Below are 19,753 nucleotides of genomic sequence, written 5' to 3' on the forward strand. Positions count from 1 at the left end.
CACCAACATACCTCCAGAAGAAGTGTAAGGGTTATGTCGGTGTAGTTAGGGCGATGCAGTATCCATGTAGACCCTGTGTTACTTATACTGGCTGTTGGCTGTCATTCTTGTCAATTTCAGGACTCCATGCTGGAGCCCTGAAATTGATAAGAAAGCCAGGCTGTCACAGAGGTGGGTGGATGGCTCCAGCTAAAGCATGGCTGCTCCCGGGCTTACCACTCTAAGCCAGGCTGCACCAGCCCTGCTTCCCAAAGCCCAGCTGCCTCCCAGCTTTGCACTGCAGGCCCAGGTGCTGGCTGTGCTCCCTACTCAGCTGCTGCTCAGAGGTTCCCAGCTCTCCATGGCTGCTGCCCTCTCCCGCAACTCTCAGCCCCCCACCTAAGCCAGGCTCCCAGTCGTGAGCTCCTAGTGTCTCAGCACCCCATGCTACTACTCTTAAGTCAGTGGGAGCACTCCTGGTGAGGACGTGCACCAAAAACAGATGGAGGGTACTGTGGCTATGAACCACTGTAGTAATTACTGCAGTGGCTGTGAGTCAACCTAATTTAGGTCAACTTGCATTTCTAGTGTAAACATGCCCAAAGCTTTATAGCCTGGTAACATACATGTAGCATGACCCTTGTTGGGATAGCTTCTACTCTCCTTTTATGGCTTCTGCTGTTTGTTTCATTTAATGAGGTAAGAGGCTATTTGTAGATGGCTGAGAAGCATTTTCCTTTACTTTTGACGATATTTCATTTGGAACTCTGAAGTACCTACTTCCCCCACGAAGACGAAATACCCAGAAAGAAAAAGCCTCTACTACTCTGTAACCTGCCCTGACAGTTCAAATTCTGACTGAAACAGTTCTTCCATTTTTCAGGATGAATTAATGGTATAAAATAATCAATTTATATTTTTTCTTTTTAAAAAATCCTGTTTATTTTTTAAAATATTTAAAGATGTTGAGTCACAAAAGCTATATACATGACAAAATATCCGAAAATAAGTAAAAACATCTGTGCGATCGCATAACCAGTGCGATCCAAGCACCTATAACTTTCTTTCAGCTCTGCAGATACATACAGAAAAGAACAAATCTAAAAACTGAAACTACCTTGAATATTTTTGCTGAGTCAATGTTTCATTTGCCATTTCATGCGAACTTGGTGTGGATCAAGGTGCTATGTAGAAGAATTTTCATGAAAATTGTTGAACTTTCCCTATCAAAAGTTAAAATTTGAAGGGGAAGGCCTCCAAAATCAACATCCAATGGGCATAAAAGTCTCTTTATATTTGAGAATATCTATTTATTTTTCAAAAAAGTCAGAGCTCAAAATAAAATTAACCCAGCCATTAAGAGTATAAGACTGCCAAGTCCAATAATGCAGAACATAATTTTGACTCAGTTACAAGATACAATCATGTGATTGTATGTATACGTTAATAAAATATTAACAGAATTCTTAGACTTTCTTATGTATTTCTTATTGCTACATTTTTCCTTCTGGATTTATGGGAACTGGAGGTGGTAAGGGGCTGCTGCACAGAGCTTTTCTTAAAACTTGCTACTTTTTCTCATTTGAACTGAGCTCATACTTGGAATTCATATCGTCTGATTAAGTCAGACACCTGAGGTCTCAGATAAGGTGTCTAATATCTATCTTAAGTTTCTCACATTTGAACAATCCTCTTAGATGCAAACACTGATTCAGAAGAGTTAGTTTCGGCAGGAGAAGATTGAGACATTTTTCCCCACTGTTATGAACATTCATCTTAATACTTCACATGGCACTCCAGTTCTGTCATACCTTTGAAGTATGTTAAATTAATAAGTAAAAGATTAAGACATTTTAGCACTTACCATGCCTGTGTTGGTGATATTTAACAAGCTGTGAGTTACCTATACTCATTGTTTGTTCCCATCCTGTACCTGTGGTTTAGATCTAGAGTTCCAGACCATGTCTTCTAGCTCTACCTCAGAGTTTTCTTTTACTTAGCTATGCTAGAATACAACTTGCATGCTGTGTCAGGAGCTACAACTTTGAGTGCTTTCTTAGAGCATAAAACAAAGCTCTAACCACTAATATCAAGTAACACTTGTTTAGAAATTATTGCTATTAACTGAAAGAAAATGACTAAAAGAATCAGACAAAAACAACCACTCTTACTGCCTAGTCTTGTCTTTGCCAAGGCAAAGCTTCTGGTAGGAGCTGCTCAACTTCAATGCTAAAGGGTCAGCATATGACTGACAGTTCCAATAACTGTCCTTTTATCAGCTGAGCAAGGTATTACTGCAAATGTTTCTGGTCATTTCTTTAACAGACAACATACCATATCTGTCAATAAAGTTAAGGTTGTTGGAACCACCAAAAGGTAGAAGATTCAAACAGAATAAAAAGTTCCATCTTTACATCATGCTGCTGCACCTTTTAAAAAGGTGAGAAATACCATGGCAAAGCATGAGCCTAGAATCTAATCAGAAGTTGTGGAGTTCCCATTCCTACCTCCATCTTTGAATTGCCTTGTTTTGACATGTTCAAAGTTGTATATGTAATAATTTAAAAGTCATTTCAGGACAACTTAGATTTGTTTCTTTCAAATACATTTGCTCACCTACTAACAAAAAGTAGATCCTAAACTGAACTCCAGGGACTGTTTGACTATAATGCTGGAACACAGCAAGTAATAAAGTTGGTGGTTTGTGCCAATACTAGCACATGGACTGTATTACAGATTTTTTTTCAGCCCTTAATCTGTTCAGAAAAAGACAGAAGAGTTTTAATTAGCATTCTAATAAATAAATAAAATAGTGTATTCACATTCCCTATGGTTCTATATTGTAGCAAACATTACCATTATTCAGAAGTACTGCAATAAAACTTTATTAAAATGTAAATCATATGTTCGCAACTCAGTTATCTTGCATTGTAAATAACAATCTACCTACATTATAAACTCTTCAGGATAGAGGCATTGTGACCCAGGAATATCTTGGTGACAACTGGCAGAGGCCCTGAACGGGAAGGTATAGAGTTTTATAGGGATCCTCTGTTCAAGTATACACATAATTCACCAAAATGTAGCATATGAAGTACCCCACTGATTATCAATCATTTCTAAATGTATGGATGGATAATGTTTAATAAATTAAGTATCTAAACCAGAAATTATATTTTTAAGGTATGTAAATTAAGACCGGTTACCAGAAGGTGATAAACATGCTCCATTTAGGTAGGAGGGATAGACCCTTCTCTCTCTCTGGCTGGTCACATGTGTGATATTGTCTGCTTCACAGAGCAGAATGATAATCAAGAGTTTGTGACATCTTCAAGAGAAAAAACTGCAGGAAACTCTAATACAGCAGAGGGGTATCCAGTTTACAAGTAAAGACAATGGATTTTGGGGGCATAACTGGAGGTTCTCAGGTACACCCTGGATCCTTCACCTAGGATACTGTCAACGTGTTCTGTCTTAAGAAAGCAGGGTCACAGCTAACTTAGTTAGAACATAAGAATGACCATATTGGGTCAGACCAATGATCCATCTAGCTCAGTATCTTGTCTTCCAACAGTGCCCAAAATACCAGGTGCTTCAGAGGGAATGAACAGAACAGGTAATTATCAAGTGGTCCATTGCCTGTAACCCACTCCCAGCTTCTGGCAAACAGAAGCTAAGGACACTTCAGAGCATGGTTTTGCTATGAAAATGCTACAAAGACTTTGGGTGAACTAAACTTCATTAGACAGGAGACGATCTTCTTAATCAAGTCCAGGCTTTAGAATGTGTGTTATGTTTTTTATTTTACAATTAACCACTTGTTTCCAAATTTTTTATTTGCTACTTCTCAAATCTCTGTATGCTGTCAAATACTTGTTTTCACTATAGATACCTGTAAAAATGTAAGTGTTGTGTGTTAAATGGAGTGGTGATCTGAGGTGTAGCTGGTAAACTGAGGAGTACCATTCCTTTGGGAACAGTGAATCTCTGAACTCTGAGTGTCCAGTGAACCAGCAGCTGGACAATCAAAGGGGATGTTCAGAAGGTTCAGATGCTGGAGCATGCCTATTGCTAACCTGCAGATGGATAACAGAGCCTGCATAAATTAAGAGGAGACTGCATATGCTGCCCATGGTCAGTGAAGTCAAGGAGCTGACACTCTGCAGGCACAGACACAGCTTCCTCATGCTAAGCGCAGATGATAGTGAGGTACCTCGCAATTCTGGGTACTGCTAGGAAGCATCACAGTCTATTATATGTTTATACTGTGCTTAGCACAATGGAGTCCTGGCCTCTCTGTCCTATCACAGCACAAAATAAAGTAATAATAATATTAATTTCTTTCAAGACTACACCAGGCCAAAGCGAAAGGAACAAAGAATCACCCAAAACCACCCTTCCCAGCCCCTCTAAAAACAGACCCACAAGTCAATAAATACTTCTGATTCTCCGCAAAATAGTGTATTCATAAAAAGCGATGATGGTGCCAGCCTGAACTGTTGCTACTAATACCCATCAAAGCATTCTCTGAGTTAACCCAGTACACTAGATCAAACACTTTTCAGTTAATATACTGAATTCTTTTTGTGGGAAAATGAAAAAAACCAACAGGTCCTTTTCATGGGAAAACTCCACAACTGACCCAGCACAATAAAACTGGGTCAAAAATGTGCCGTGTTTTGATGTTGATTTGATTTGCAAAATAATGACAAATACTTTCTTCACTGAACTGTTTATGCACTGAATTAGCAAAATAGACAAAAATCAATACCTGTGAAAGAGCTCTATTTAATACAATGTTAAGCGTGACATTTTAAGTCAAGAAATCTAAAAGTTATGTTTCCTACAGCAACAATAACTTGGCCACATTGCACATGTGTAGTCATCTCTTATCACTTGCACACTATTTGCATTTGCCTTATTATCTCTGCAATATAGCCTCAGTAAACAATTCACTTTCTTGATTCATGTGTGTTGATTTTTAAACATTTACCTTGCACTAACAGTTTTAGGGAAAAACTTCTATACGATCTCTGATTCAAATATATACTTGTATAATCAAGTAAACAAAATGGTTTATATCTGGTGTACTGCATCACAGATATATGAATATTTACACAGCTTATTTTTAAATCATTTTTTCAATCATGTCACTAGTCTTAAATGAACATCAAGTCCATGAAGTACAGACGTTTTAAAAAGCCATCAGAGTACAAAAATAAAATCTGAAAGTTCTCTTTACTGCTAGGAGGCACCATATCTCCTCCCCCAAGATTGTCAATTGTAATCTTAACAAATTTAACAAAAGAAATTCACATGCAGCACAATTTCAGCCCCAAAGGTAGCACAGTTTAGGAGGATAACTGTATATAACACAGTTCAAGATTCATACCAGAAAACTGGTGTCTCTGCAGAGACATTAAAAACAGAACAGCACCTTAAACCCACACAAGTCAGTAAGCCTGAGAAACCTGGCTCCTCTGTGAACTATATAGTATGACATAGATGAATTTTTTTAAATATTTTCATCCTTTGAATATGAAAAGATTGTGCAATATGTGTATATTTACATTAATGTATTAATCATGTCTGTGACAACACTTTCAGTGGTATGTGCTCTGATATTATGTAAGTGTTCAAAATGTTCTTTATTTTAAAATATCTTTAATTTAACTATAATTAAGTCACTTGGGGTATGTCTATACAGCAAAGAAAAACCCACGGCTGGCCTGTGCCAGCCAACTCAGGCTCGGGGGGGCTAGGGTTGCGGGGCTGTTTCACTGCTGTGCAAAATTCCAGTCTTAGGCTAGTACTCAGGCTCTAGGGCCCTGAGAGGGTCCTAGTGCTCAGGCTAGATCCACCCTAAAAGATCCTAGAGCCAGGGCTCCAGACCGAGCCCAGAAGTCTACAAAAAATTCACAACCCTGAGAAATGTAGTTAAGTCAAGCTGTGCCTCAATGCAGACACCTCAATTCTTCCATTGACCCAGTTACTGCCTGGATCTACTAGAGCAATGGTTTGTGAATTCAATCCTTGAGGGGGCCATTTAGGGAAATGGGGGTAAAAACCTGTTTGGGAATTGGTCCTGCTTTGAGCAGGGGGTTGGACTAGATGACTTCCTAAGGTCCCTTCCAACCCTGATGTTCTGTAGTCTAGGAAATCATTGAGTGATTCATCCCGTCACCCATTCCCACCTTCTGGGAAAAAAAAAAAAAAAGCTAGGTACACTTCAGAGCATGGTTTTGCATCCCTGCCCATCCTGGCCAACAGTCATTGATAGACCTATCCTCTATTAATTTATCTAGTTTTTTTTTAACCCTGTTATAATCTTGGCCTTCACAACATCCTCTGGCAAACAGTTCCACTGGTTGACTATGCGTTGTATGAAGAAATACTTCCTTTTGTTTGTTTTAAACCTGCTGCCTCTTAATTTCATTTGGTGACCTCTCGGTCTTGTATTATCAAGAGAAGTAAATAATTCCCCGTTTACTTTCTCCACACCAATTATGATTTTATAGATCTCTATCATATTCTACCCCCAGCCCAAGCTGTCTCTTTTCTAAGCTGGAACATCCCAGTCTTATTAACCTCTCTTCATATAGAAGTTGTTCCATACCTCTAATCACTTCCGTTGCCCCTTTCTGTACCTTTTCCAGTGCCAATATATCTTTTTTCAGACAGGGTGACCACATCTGCACATACTATTCAACAGGTGGGCATACCCTGGATTTATATAGAAGAAATACAAGCCTTCACATTTATGAATGTGCTTCTGCTTATGGCCTCTATCCTGCAAACGTCCAGGTATACTCCATGTGCGGAATGAACTGGATGAACTCAAGGCCCCTTCTAGCCCTATATGTCTATGCTCCTATATTTAACATTACTTGCAGGAGCAGCCCCATTTGATTAAAGTGACTCTTCACACACCTGAAGTTATGCACACAGGGAAGGGTTTGCAACATGGAGGCCCAGATGTGTTCATGTGTTCACTGACTGTGGCCCGGACATCACAACCCAGTGCTTAATTGGTAATGAAAAAGGCCCTGTGACTCAAATAATTTTTTTTTACATTTAACACTGATGCAGCAAGCCCAGATGTGCCAGGGCTATGAACGGCCAAGCCTCCAGCTTCCAGGGCTCAGCCTTGGCACACATTAAATACTGAGCCCACCTCCATGTACCCTGCTCCCCACCACCCTCCCAGGCGCCCCCTTCACACCTATTTCCCACTGTATGGGCCACATCTGCCCCGGTGGCCACCGCATCCCCCAGGTAGCCCACCCCTACTGCCTGGACCATGCACGGCCCCACCCACCCCCTCGCGCCTCCCAGGCCCTGCTGCCAGCAGCGCTGGCCGATCCCCGCCTGGGCCTGCACAAGCCTGGCTAAGCGTGCAGCCGAGACCCGTCCTCAAGCCCGGGGGAGGCGGCCTGTCCCGAGGGGGCGGTTCCGGCCCAGGCGCTCCCCTTGGGACCGGGCTCCGCCGCCCCCGCACCAGACACCCGGGCAAAGGGGCCAGACCCCCGGAGAACCAGGAAGGGACGGGTCGCGCCCACCACAGCCCGGGGGCCGGGGCTCCCCCGTGACAGGCCGCGGCACGGAGCCGCTGGGCCCAACCGCCCCGGGATCCTCCCGAGCCAGCCACGCTACCGCGCAGCGCGGACCGCTCCCCCGAGCCCGTCGTCCGGCCCGGGCCCTGCACTCACCCCTCCCCGGTCCGGACTCACCCGCCTCCTCCAGGCCGGGCCCCGGCACCAAAGCCTGCCCCGCCCCGGCTCAGTGAGAGCAGCCAGGCCAATCCCGTCCCGCTACGCCGCCAGTGCCGGCCAATCCCTGCCCGCACTGCGAAGACACCAGCCAATCCTTGCGGAGAGGGGGAGGGGATTGGAACCCATGGGCCCGCCCCGCTACTGCCTGTTGTAGGGTTCAGGAGAGGGAAATAAATCATTGAGCTAAGCTACACATATAACTGCAGTTCTCGCTGCAGCGACACGCGTCCACCGAGAGCCACTCTCATCCCAAGAGCTGCACACACACAATACACTGTTGCCTAGAGCCACACACACAGAACTGCATTCCTGCCTGGAGCCACACACATCTGCACCCATAGGTGCTGGAACTAAGGGTGCTGCAGCACCCCCTGGCTTGAAGTGATTTTCATTATACACAGGGTTTACAGTTTGGTTCAATGGCTCTCAGTACCCCCACTATAAAAATTGTTCCTATCACCCCTGGCTACACCCCTCTGTTGAGATACACACAGAGCTACACTCTCCTAGAACCATGCACACACAACTATACCCCTTTCTAGAGCCGCACACAGCTACACTCCATCTAAAAGATACACACAGAGCTACATACATTCCTCCCTATACCCACTCAGAGCAACAGTCACAACACAGTTACACTCTACCCTAGAGATACACACAAAGCTACGTCCTTCCCTAGAGCCACAGACATAAAAACATAAAAACAGCCATACTGGGTCAGACCAAAGGTCCATCAAGCCCCTGTCAGTGGCCAATGGCATTTCCTCAAATGGAATGAACAGACAGCTTATCATCAAGTGATCCGTGCCATGTCACCCAATCCCAGCTTCTGGCAAACAGAGGCTAGGGGATACCATTCCTGCTCATCCTGGCTAATAGCCATGGATGAACCTATCTTCCATGAATCCATCTAGTTTTCTTTTGAACCCTGTTATAGTATTGGCCTTCACAACATCCTCTGACAAGGAATTCCAGAGGGTGACAGTGCATTGCATAACAAAATACTTTCTTGTGTTTGTTTTAAACCTGCTACGTATTAATTTCATTTGGTGGCCCCTTGTTCTTGTATTATGAGAAGGAATAAATACCACTTCCTTATTTACTTTCTGTATACCACTCATGATTTTATAGACCTCTACAATATCCCCCCTTAGTCGCCTCTTTTCCCAGCTGAAAAGTCCCAGTCTTATTAACCTCTCCTCATACGGAAGCCGTTCTATACCCCTAATCATTTTCATTGCCCTTTTCTGAATCTTTTCCAATGCCAATATATCTCTTTTGAGATGGGGCAACCACATCTGCACGCAGTATTCAAGGTGTGGGCGTACCATGGATTTATATAGAGGCAATATGATATTTCCTGTCTTATGATGTATCCCTTTCTTGATGATTCCCAACATTCTGTTCGTTTTTTTGACTGCCACTGCACATTGAGTGGATGATTTCAGAGAATTATCCACAATGACTCCAAGATCTGTTTCTTAAGTGGTAACAGCTAATTTAAACCACATCATTGTATATGTATAGTTAGGATTATGTTTTCCAATGTGCATTACTTTGCATTTATCAACATTAAATTTCATCTGCCACTTTCTTGCGCAGTCATCCAGTTTTGTGAGACCCTTTTGTAGATCTTTGCAGTCTGCCTGGGACTTAACTATCTTGAGTAACTTTATATCATCGGCAAATTTTGCCACCTCACTGTTTACCCCTTTTTCCAGATCCTTTATGAATATGTTAAATAGGACTGGGCCCTGAACAGATCCCTGGGGGACACACTATTTACCTCTCTCCATTCTGAAAACTGACCATTTATTCCTATCCTTTGTTTCATACCTTTTAACCAGTTACCAATCCATGAGAGAACCTTCCCTCTTATCCCATGACTGCTTATTTTGCTTAAAAGCCTTTGGTTCTGAAAACCTAAATACACTATGTCCACTGGATCTCCTTTGTTCACATGCTTGTTGACCCCCTCAAAGAATTCTAGTAGATTAGTGAGGCATGATTTCCCTTTACAAAAAACATGTTGACTATTTCCCTACAAGTTATGTTCATCTATGTGTCTGACAATTTTGTTCTTTTAAAAAATTGGCATCATATTAGCTATCCTCCAGCCAGTTGGTACAGAAGTTGATTTAAATGATAGGTTACAGATGACAGTTAGTAGTCCTGCAATTTCACATTTGGGTTCCTTCAGAACTCTTGGGTGAATACCATCAGCTCCTGGAGATTTATTATTGTTCAGTTTATCAATTTGTTCCAAAACCTTCTCTAATGACACCTCAATGTGAGACAGTTCCTTAGATCTGTTACCCAAAAAGAATGGTTCAGTTTTGGGAATCTACCTCACATCCTCAACAGTGAAGACCAATGCAAAGAATTCATTTAGTTTCTCCGCAGTGGCCTTATCATCTTTGAGTGCTGCTTTAGCATCTTGATCATCCAGTAGCCCCGCTGGTTGTTTAGCAGGCTTTTTGTTTCTGATGTATTAAAAAAAAATTCCTACTACTTTTGGAGTCTTTCGCTAGCTGTTCTTCAAATTCTTTTTTGGTCTTTCTAATTATATTTTTACACTTAATTTGCCAGAGTTTATGCTCTTTTCTATTTTCCTCATTAGGATTTATCTTCCACTTTTTAAAGGATGCCTTTTTGCTTGTCACTGCTTCTTTTACTTTGTTGTTTAACCACAGTGGCTCTTTTTTGGTTCTCTTACTATGTTTTTTAAATTGGGGTATACATTTAAGTTGAGTCTCTCTTACAGTGTCTTTAAAAAGTTTCCACGCAGCTTGCACGGATTTTACTTTTGGTACTGTACCTTTTAATTTCTGTTTCACTAACCTCCTCATTTTTGAGTAGTTCTCCTTTCTGAAATTAAATGCTAGAGTGCTGGGCCGCTGTGGAGTTTTCCCCACCACAGGAATGTTAAATTTGATTATATTATGGTCACTATTACCAAGTGGTCCAGCTATATTTATCTCTTGTACCTGATCCTGTGCTTCACTTAGGACTAAATCAAGAATTGCCTCTCTTCTTGTGGGTTCCAGGACTAGCTGCTCCAAGAAGCAGTCATTTAAGGTATTAAGAAACTTTATCTCAGCGTCCCTTCCTGAGGTGATATGTACCCAGTCAATATGTGGATAGTTGAAATCCGCCATTTTTATTATTGAGTTTTTTTATTTTAATAGACCTACACTTCTCCCTAGAGACACACAGAGAGCTTCACTTCTCCCCCACACACAAAGAACTACACCCTTCCTTAGAACCTCTCTCACACAGAGGCCTGATCTACACTAAGTAAGGTCAGTATATTTATATCGCTCAGGGGTGTGAAACATCCGTGTCCCTGAACAACGCAATTAAACTTGCCTAACCCTATGGTGGAGACAGCACTAGGTCAATGGGAGAATTCTCCCATCAACTGAGCTGCCACCTCTCGTGGAGGTGGATTACCTATGCCAATGGGAGAAGTCTTCCTGAGTGTCAGCATAGGTAGCGTCTTCACTGAAACCCTACTGCAATGCAACAATGGAGCTGTGCCGTTGCAGCTTTTTAAATGTAGAAAAACCCAGAGCTACCCACCTCCCCAGAGCCACAAAGATAGAGCTACACACAAGGGGAGATCTACTCCCCTTCCTAGAGTCTTTCTCATACACACAAAGCTACACCCCTCCCTAGAACCACACATATGCAGTTATAATGCTCCTTTAGAACTGCACACACACAGTTACACCACTCTCTAGAGCAACACGCACAAACAAAGCTACTACACTCCTCCCCCAGAGCTATGCACCAGAGATACACCCCTGTGTAGAACCATACACATACAGCGCTACACCCCTCCCTGGACAAAAATCACTGGTTCTCAAACTTTTGTACTAGTGACCCCTTTCACAGAGCAAGCCTCTGAGTATGATCCCCCTTATAAATTAAAAACACTTTTTAATATATTTAACACCATTATAAATGCTGGATGCAAAGCGGGGTTTGGGGTGGAGGCTGACAGCTTGTGACCCCCCAGTTAATAACCTCACGGCCCCCTGAGGGGTCCTGACCCCCAGTTTGAGAACCCCTGACATAGATGCACAGTGCTACATTCCTCCCCAAGAACTACACAGGGCTACACTAGAGCCCCCACTGCACAGATCTATACCCCTCTCCAGAGTCACCCACACAGCTACACACCATTCTACAGAGCTTATACTCCTCCCCTAGTGCTGCACCCAGACATAGAGCTACAACCCTAGAGACACACAGACAGAGACCACCCCTCCTCAGAGACACACACATAGAGAGCTGCATTCCTCCCTGGCCTCCTCAGAACTAGCACACAGACACATACAGCAGTATCTGAGTGTCTGTTGCAGGGACAATTTGTCAGTTTGACAGTTTGACCGTGTGCTTGATTGTTTGTTTGAAAAGTGTAAATTGGGAGTGCTTTGTTCCAGGTGGGCCTTGAGTGGATCTGACTGTTACAAGAAGGCAGTCAGCAGCGAACCAGCTGAGCAGCAAACAGCGGAGGCTAACAGAGGAGGTTTGCCTTGGGAGAGCCCACTGAGGCTTTCATCTTGCATGCTTCTGTGAGTTGCTGCAACAGCTGAGGAAGCTCCTAGAAGGAAGAAATTATGGAAGGTGAGTGTTCAGCTGTTGTAACCTGCACAGGTTGTGCCATGTTTGTCTTTCTTCCACAGGACAGAAGCAACTTTGTCTACACAAAGTGCAAGCTGGTCTCCATATTGGAAGAGAAGGTTCGAGGTCTGGAGAAACAAATATTGACCCTGCATTGCATAAGAGAAAATGAAGATTTTTTGGACAGACATCAGGATATGCTTCTACGGGCACAACGTTCTGAAGAATCAGAGCAGGTTGCGCAGAGGGGACAGAAGGACAGTGAAGAAATTTGGCAGCATGTGACCTCCAGAAAAAGAAGGAAGAGCGTCCATGTATCAGCAATGGAGATACAGGTAGGCAACCGTTTTCATGTTCTCTCCACAGGTACTAATGCGGAGAGTGGACTAGATGATACATCTGAGGGAAGGGAGCAGAAGGAGACTCCACTGCTTGGAAGGCATGAGGTGCACTGTCCTAGGGACAGGGTTCCACAACCACGGCTCCCAAGAGAAGGAGGCGGGTGGTGGTCAGGGACTTCCTCCTCGGGGGACTGAGTCATCTGTCTGCTGCCATGACTGAGAAAACCGAGAGGTCTGCTGCTTGCCAGGAGCTAGGATTCACGATGTGACAGAGAGACTGCTGAGACTCATCAAGCCCTCGGATCGCCACCCCTTCCTGCTTCTCCATGTGGGCACCAATGATACTGCCAAGAATGACCTTGAGCGGATCACTGCAGACTACATGGCTCTGGGAAGAAGGATAAAGGAGTTTGAGGTGCAAGTGGTATTCTCATCCATCCTCCCTGTGCAGGGAAAAGGCCTGGATAGAGACCGTTGAATTATGGAAGTCAACGAATAACTACACAGGTGGTGTTGGAGAGAAGGCTTTGGATTCTTTGATCATGGGATGGTGTTCCAAGAAGGAGGAGTGCTAGGCAGGGACGGGCTCCACCTAACAAAGACAGGGAAGAGCATCTTCGCAATCAGGCTGGCTAACCTACTGAGAAGGGCTGTAAACTAGGTTCACCGGGGGAAGGAGACCAAAGCCCTGAGGTAAGTGGGGAAATGGGATACTGGGAGGAAACACAAGCAGGAGAGTGCAAGAGGGGAGGACTCTTGTCTCAGACTGAGAAAGCGGGACAATCAGCAAGTTATCTTAAGTGCCTATACACAAATGCAAGAAGCCTGGGAAACAAGCAGGGAGAACTGGAAGTCTTGGCACAGACAAGGAACTATGATGTGATCAGAATACCAGAGACTTGGTGGGATAACTCACATGACTGGAGTACTATCATGGATGGATATAAACTGTTCAGGAAGGACAGGCAGGGCAGAAAAAGTGGGGGAGTTGCACTGTATGTAAGAGAGGAGTATGACTGCTCAGAGCTCTGGTATGAAACTGCAGAAAAACCTGAGAGTCTCTGGATTAAGTTTAGAAGTGTGAGCAACAAGCGTGATGTCGTGGTGAGTCTGCTATAGACCACCAAACCAGGGGGATTAGGTGGACGAGGCTTTCTTCTGGCAACTAACAAAAGTTACTTGATTACAGGCCATGGTTCTCATGGAAGGCTTCAATCACCCTGATATCTGCTGGGAGAGCAATACAGTGGTGCACAGACAATCCAGGAAATTTTTGGAAAGTAGGGGACAATTTCCTGGTGCAAGTGCTGGAGGAACCAACTAGGGACAGAGCTCTTCTTGACCTGCTGCTTACAAACTGGGAAGAATTAGTAGGGGGGCAGGAGTGGGGGCCCGTCGGGGAGAGGCGGGGATAGTAGGGTATTCGGGGGTTTTGTGCAACTAGGAAGTCGGCAACTCTATGGGGAGAGACAGGCTGAGAGGCACTCTAACCGGGGAGTTGCATCTATCTCTGACAGACACCTGAGGTTTCTGTCTCTTTTACAGTTTGCCAACACTTGTATAGCCTGTCTTCTGGTACCACTGAGAACAGTCTAGATCCATCCTCTTTGGAACCCCCTTTCAGGTAGTTGAAAGCATCTATCAAATCCTCCCTCATTCTTCTCTTCTACAGACTCAACAATCCCAGTTCCCCCAGCCTCTCCTCATAAGCCATGTGCTCCAGCCACCTACGTGAGTTAGAAGTCTGTAGGCTTGTAGCACCCTAGTCACTGAGGTTGCTGCAGCACAGAGAAAGCTATAGGCTTAACTGGAGTCAATCAGCCTGTTACTGATGCGGTTTAGTGACACTTGGTGGCAATTGTTGGGCTAATGAAGTAATTATCTTAGTAATGTGGAAGATATATAATTGGGAGGAAGAGGAAGTAAGAGGAGTTTGGAGAGTGACTTGGGTGGAGGAGTGACAAGTTCCTCTTTCTGCATATCTATACTATGTCATATCTTTAATCCTCAGTTACCAAATTTACATGTGGTAAAAAAGGAACAGGCTACATGTCTTTTTGACTAGGAAACTATGAAAACAGGCTAGGCAATACTGCTCACAGTATTCCCTGTGACGCTTCCCAGATAGTTTCTTGCATTTCTTGTGCTTAATGCCCACTATGGATGTGTCTGTTTTTTTTGTTTTGTTTTGTTTTTTCCCTCTAACTGCAACAGATCTGAAGGACACAACCAAATTTTTCAGTCTCAATTTTAAAAACCCTGTTTAAAAAGAATTAATTACTTTTTAATCTCTTCCCCTTGTTGCAGTTACTGCTGTATCTCTTAACCTGTAAATCCCAGGCATGCAACGCTGGCCTTTAAAAATGAATGGAAAAGATCCTAAGGTTATGATAACAGCTAAAATGGGGAAGACAGAGTTTGTTGTCATCTTTAGAACGTTCACGTGTGAGGCTACAAATGATAGTGCAATTCAGATTTTTTCCTTACCTAAAATAAATTGGGGATATTCTATATCTTATAAGCACAACTAAGAAAATTAATGTTTTCACTAATTAATAGTGAACATAAGCCCTAAACCTGAAATGACATAGGACTAGTTCTTAAACATATATAAAAAAAATTTTTGTCATTAGTTTCAAGACTTTGTACTTTCAATCATGTTCTCATGTAACCACCAGGATTGTACAGGCCAGAAGTAAATTTGCTCCTAAAATCAATTATTTATTTTTTTAACTGAGGAGTACAACTGAGGAAAATGACTGCGGCTACACCATTTTTTACTGAGCGAGAGGTAAGTGAGTCATTGTTCTTTTAAACAGGTTAAGGGAGTCTTTTTAAAAAAAAAAAAAAAAAAAGGTGTTTTAGCAACAAGAAGCAGTTTTCCAGTTTGAGTCTGGCAATTCTTCTTTCATTTGAAAGACCTTGCAAAAGTTTGAGTTAGGTGATAATTTTGAATTAATTGTCAATGAGTTTCAGTCTTAGAGTTTGACATATTTCAAGAGCTGGATCATGTCTTATATTAATAGTATACTTAGATAGCTACTTTTGTGTTTTATGCATTTACTTTAGTGACTTAATTAAAAAGTAAAGCTTGGAAACATCTTGCCCAGGAGAGAAGAGCTATCCTAGCCAGAAGACAGAATAATTTTAGCCCAAAACTGCAAAGTCCCACTCCTCCCACCGCTCCTGTCTCCCCCAGCCCCATATCCTCCAGCAGGACAGGAAACCTTCTCCCAGACAAGACATTCTCTCTGGACAGGAGAGATGAAGCCTCAAAGTGCATAGATTTAAGGACATTCTCTTCTTCCACCTAGAAGATTTGGAGTGAATGGAATTAGATCTACTTTGCTAAATCCACTGTGAACTTCTGATGAAGGTGCATGCCAACCAGCTGACCCCTGAAGATTTAGTATGTGGGGAGCAGACCAAGATCAGAATGCACTGAAGAACCTTGAATAGATGCACATCTCCTCGGGGAAATTTTCTACCTTCTGGAGCCCTCTACTAGAGTCTGCACCAGTGGAGAGAATCTGTATATCTGGTATATCAGGGCATTTCATGGTCATGCTAGAAACAGGATAGTGACTATATAGGTGTGTCTCAGACATATTAGTTGATGTGCTGGATACAGAATAATGGCTATATGTTGTAACTGGTTAGTCAGTTGTGATTGTAGATACTGAGCTAAATTCTGCTCTGTTACACAAGTGCAGGTCCTCAGTAGAGCCAATGGTGAGGTTTATTTATTTGTGACAGTGAAGTGTCTTCCTCTGCTTTAAGTAAATAGGAGTTGCACTGGTGTAACGGAGCAAATTTTGGACCATGGTATTTAAGAGCCTCAAAAATGTACTGACATCCTTGAACATGCAGCAGATGAAATCTCAAAGATACCTTTTCCTTCCCTACTTGAATTGATGAAAGATCTCTCCTCAAAGAAGGCAGAGGTTCTAGTACCTAAGACATTCTTTCAGATACTGCTTGCTATGGGGAAAAGACTAGCTCCTAAAATGACTAAAAGTAAATATAAAGGTATAGAAAATTGTTGCAATCTGGCCTTTCAAGCTGTTAGGTATACTAATGGGTCACGTATGACTACAAAGACTATTTTCAAAATAGTCTATTTTGTGGGAGGGGAGGGCTGCATTTATTTATGTCAACATGAGTCTGGTTTTTCACCTCCAGCTGTGCTGGCTCAAAGTTTTCTCAACTTCTACTGCTCATTTATTGAAGGCAAGGAATCTCAAATCCAGTGCAGTGACAGCATCTTGCAGTTCTTTGATTTTTACAACTCAACACTTCAGCATTTTTTCTCCTGAACTTTAAAATTATTATTTTTAATGGCATTGAACTGAGAACTTTTAACAGACTTAATTTGGGGGAAAAGAAGAGGATATCAAAATTTCTGCAGGCAAAGGAGTTCCATGCCAATCGTAAACATTGATAATTCTGCGATTAAATTGCTTACATTTAATCATTGATGTTATTTTTATGACAAATTAAAAATCTTGTCAAAAGAAAAATAAAATTAGTGAACCAGTTAAAGGACCTTGTTTCCCCTTCATGAATTATGTAATTATTATTTATATTGTCTATATAGTAAAGATAATTATTCAAGGAGACATTCTGTAATAAGTTGCTGAAGATATCTTCACTTCAGGGGGGATGGAGACAGAAAATGAAATATTACCTTTTCCCCCCAGATTTTTGTTCATTCTTTTAATTTCAAAAAATGCAAAGAACACTAATACCTTTGCAGTGAAAGTTTAAAGATGAAGATGATTTTTCAGAAACATCTAGTAATTCATTTTGGTGCATTAAAAAGTAAATGGATTTAGAAATTGGTGCTACATAGTGAGAAGTTAAAATTTAAGATTTCTGTATTTATTTAAATATACATTTATTTAAAAATGGGCATAGAAAGTATTTTCATTAACAAAAGATATGAGAATTCAAAATGCAAACTCTTAAGTTTAATGACATGGATGCTGATTTTTCACCAATCGAGATGTATCTAAGGATTACAATAGGAATTATCCAACTATTCATCCCCATTCTGTTCCATTTATAGATGCTATAACGTTTTATTGATTTAAGTAGCAAATTAGTTTGCAATATTGCTTAATCTCGAAGAAAAAAGGCCATTGCTTTTCATATGCTGCTGTACATAACAACTTGAAAATGTTAAATTGGCCATCAACAAAACTAGCACCAGGCTTATCTGTATATTCAAAGATGATATTGATTTTTTTGGAAACGTAAATATCCACCAGGCACTCCTGGTTGTTGATCATACTCTCCAATGTGCAGGATTTCAGGAGAGCATTGATTCAATCTAAAAGTTTTATACAACTTCTACAAGCCTATTTTGTATATCATATTATGAACTGCTAGCTATTCTTTCCTGGCAGAGAGAGAGAGGAACTCATACAAAGTCTGACTGTCATAGCGTCTTATCTTATAATTTTCTGTGACCGGTCAGTGTGTCCCTTCAATCCAAGTCATTTTATAAGGAAACAAAATCCTAATCTCCTTTTTAAACAATTATTCTAACACGTAAAGTGGTCACCGTTGTTTAGGTCTCTTTTTATTGTTTTCCTCCATTTTTAAAATGGTGGTTGACATCTTCAGTAGTCCCACTACTGGAAACTAAACAGTCCAGGGATGTCTCCATAGCAGCAACATTTCAGCTATTTCTGAATAGGAGAAAAATCTGCCAACAGTAATCTCCCATCAATATCAATACTGAGATTCTTCCCATTTATTTACCAAGTATATGAGAGAGTTAGATAGCCAGATCTGTACAAGCATCTGAACCTCTAAGCAGATTAAAAGTGACTACAGCCAGACCAACATGCACTGGAGATTCAGATAACCTGTATGAGCTCTAACACACGGTGTGAATCCCATGGCAAGCATTCAATAGCACCAATAATGTGCTTAGTGTTTATTCCAAACAGAAAGAAAAGATGGCCCCTGTTCTGAAGAGCTGACAGGCAGCAAGTGCAGAGAAATGGTGATTGACAACATCATGCCTGATATAAAGTTATGTAAACACAAACATACTTTTAAGACATAGAACAGGCAATCTATTCTCAATTACCCCTGAAACTTGTCATCAACAGTCAGCTTCCTGTAGGCTTTGATTCAAGCTGTTCCCAACCAGAATGCTGAAAAAACTATTTCCTTTAATTCCTTCATACTACAAATCTGTGCAGAATCAAGAACCTCAAGGTTGCACTACTCCCCAATGGGCCCAACAGTCAACCATGTCTGGAGGAAATCCTGGAGGCCACCAGTAATGCCTGCTCATGTACTTTAACTCTCCCATTTTGAAGGAGAAATGATAATACTAAAGCACATTAAACCACTGAGATTATCAGTGCTCCAAAACATCCAGCTATTAATGAGTGACAAAATCAGATGAACATATCAAAGATGAGCCAATATCTCAGTAGCAACTTAAAATCGTAGAGGTGATGAGTGAGAAGAGGCAACATCCACTGACTGCTCTCTGACTCTCTTCCCTAAAGAGACAACCTTAATCTGCAAAGAGCTTCAGAGATCTTCAGAGCAAGAAGAAAATAATTCCACTGCCTTGGCACAGAAGAGATCAGGCAGATCAGAGCTGGTCTTTGCTTGTCTGACAAACCCCACAACCTGGGCTTCAGACTGTTTAACAGAAACTGAAAAGCCAGGTCAGCCAGTCTGGGGAAAGAAAAGGACAAAATTCAAACAGTGCAAATAGCAGTGGGCCAGGATGGCAAGAGTTGTGAAAATGTCTACTCAGCTAAATTCAATCAGTGACCATATACTGAAAAAACACTCCATCTGGGGAATTTAAAGAACAGACAACTTGGAAGGCCAAGATAGCAAAAGGTTCTAGGCTTGTAACTTGAAATGACTTGGCAATTCTTCCATGTTCAGTTAAATTAGAAGCTGCATGAAAGCACATGCTGACAAACTGCCTACTCCTTGCAAAAATATTATTCCAGCAGGACTGGCTATGCAGCAAAGTGAGATCCTTCCAAGATG

The 19,753-nt window shown here is 41.9% G+C and overlaps 1 protein-coding gene across 5 annotated transcripts in view; it reads right to left on the reverse strand.

Moving 5' to 3' along the window:
- The window catches only part of PJA2 (praja ring finger ubiquitin ligase 2), an 85,514-nt gene extending 77,765 nt beyond the window's left edge, over positions 1-7,749 (reverse strand). Inside the window, exon 1 of one of the 5 annotated variants that reach the window (XM_032762605.2) lies at positions 7,689-7,749. The gene's annotated coding sequence lies outside the window, so the exon portion shown is untranslated. The remainder of the gene's footprint in view (positions 1-7,688) is intronic. The other 4 variants (XM_032762610.2, XM_032762600.2, XM_075067148.1 and 1 more) reach the window with 4 other exon arrangements.
- Between the last annotated feature and the right edge of the window lie 12,004 nt (positions 7,750-19,753).

The sequence above is a fragment of the Chelonoidis abingdonii genome, chromosome 6 (genome assembly GCF_003597395.2).
Source record: "Chelonoidis abingdonii isolate Lonesome George chromosome 6, CheloAbing_2.0, whole genome shotgun sequence".
Classification (NCBI taxonomy): domain Eukaryota; kingdom Metazoa; phylum Chordata; order Testudines; family Testudinidae; genus Chelonoidis; species Chelonoidis abingdonii.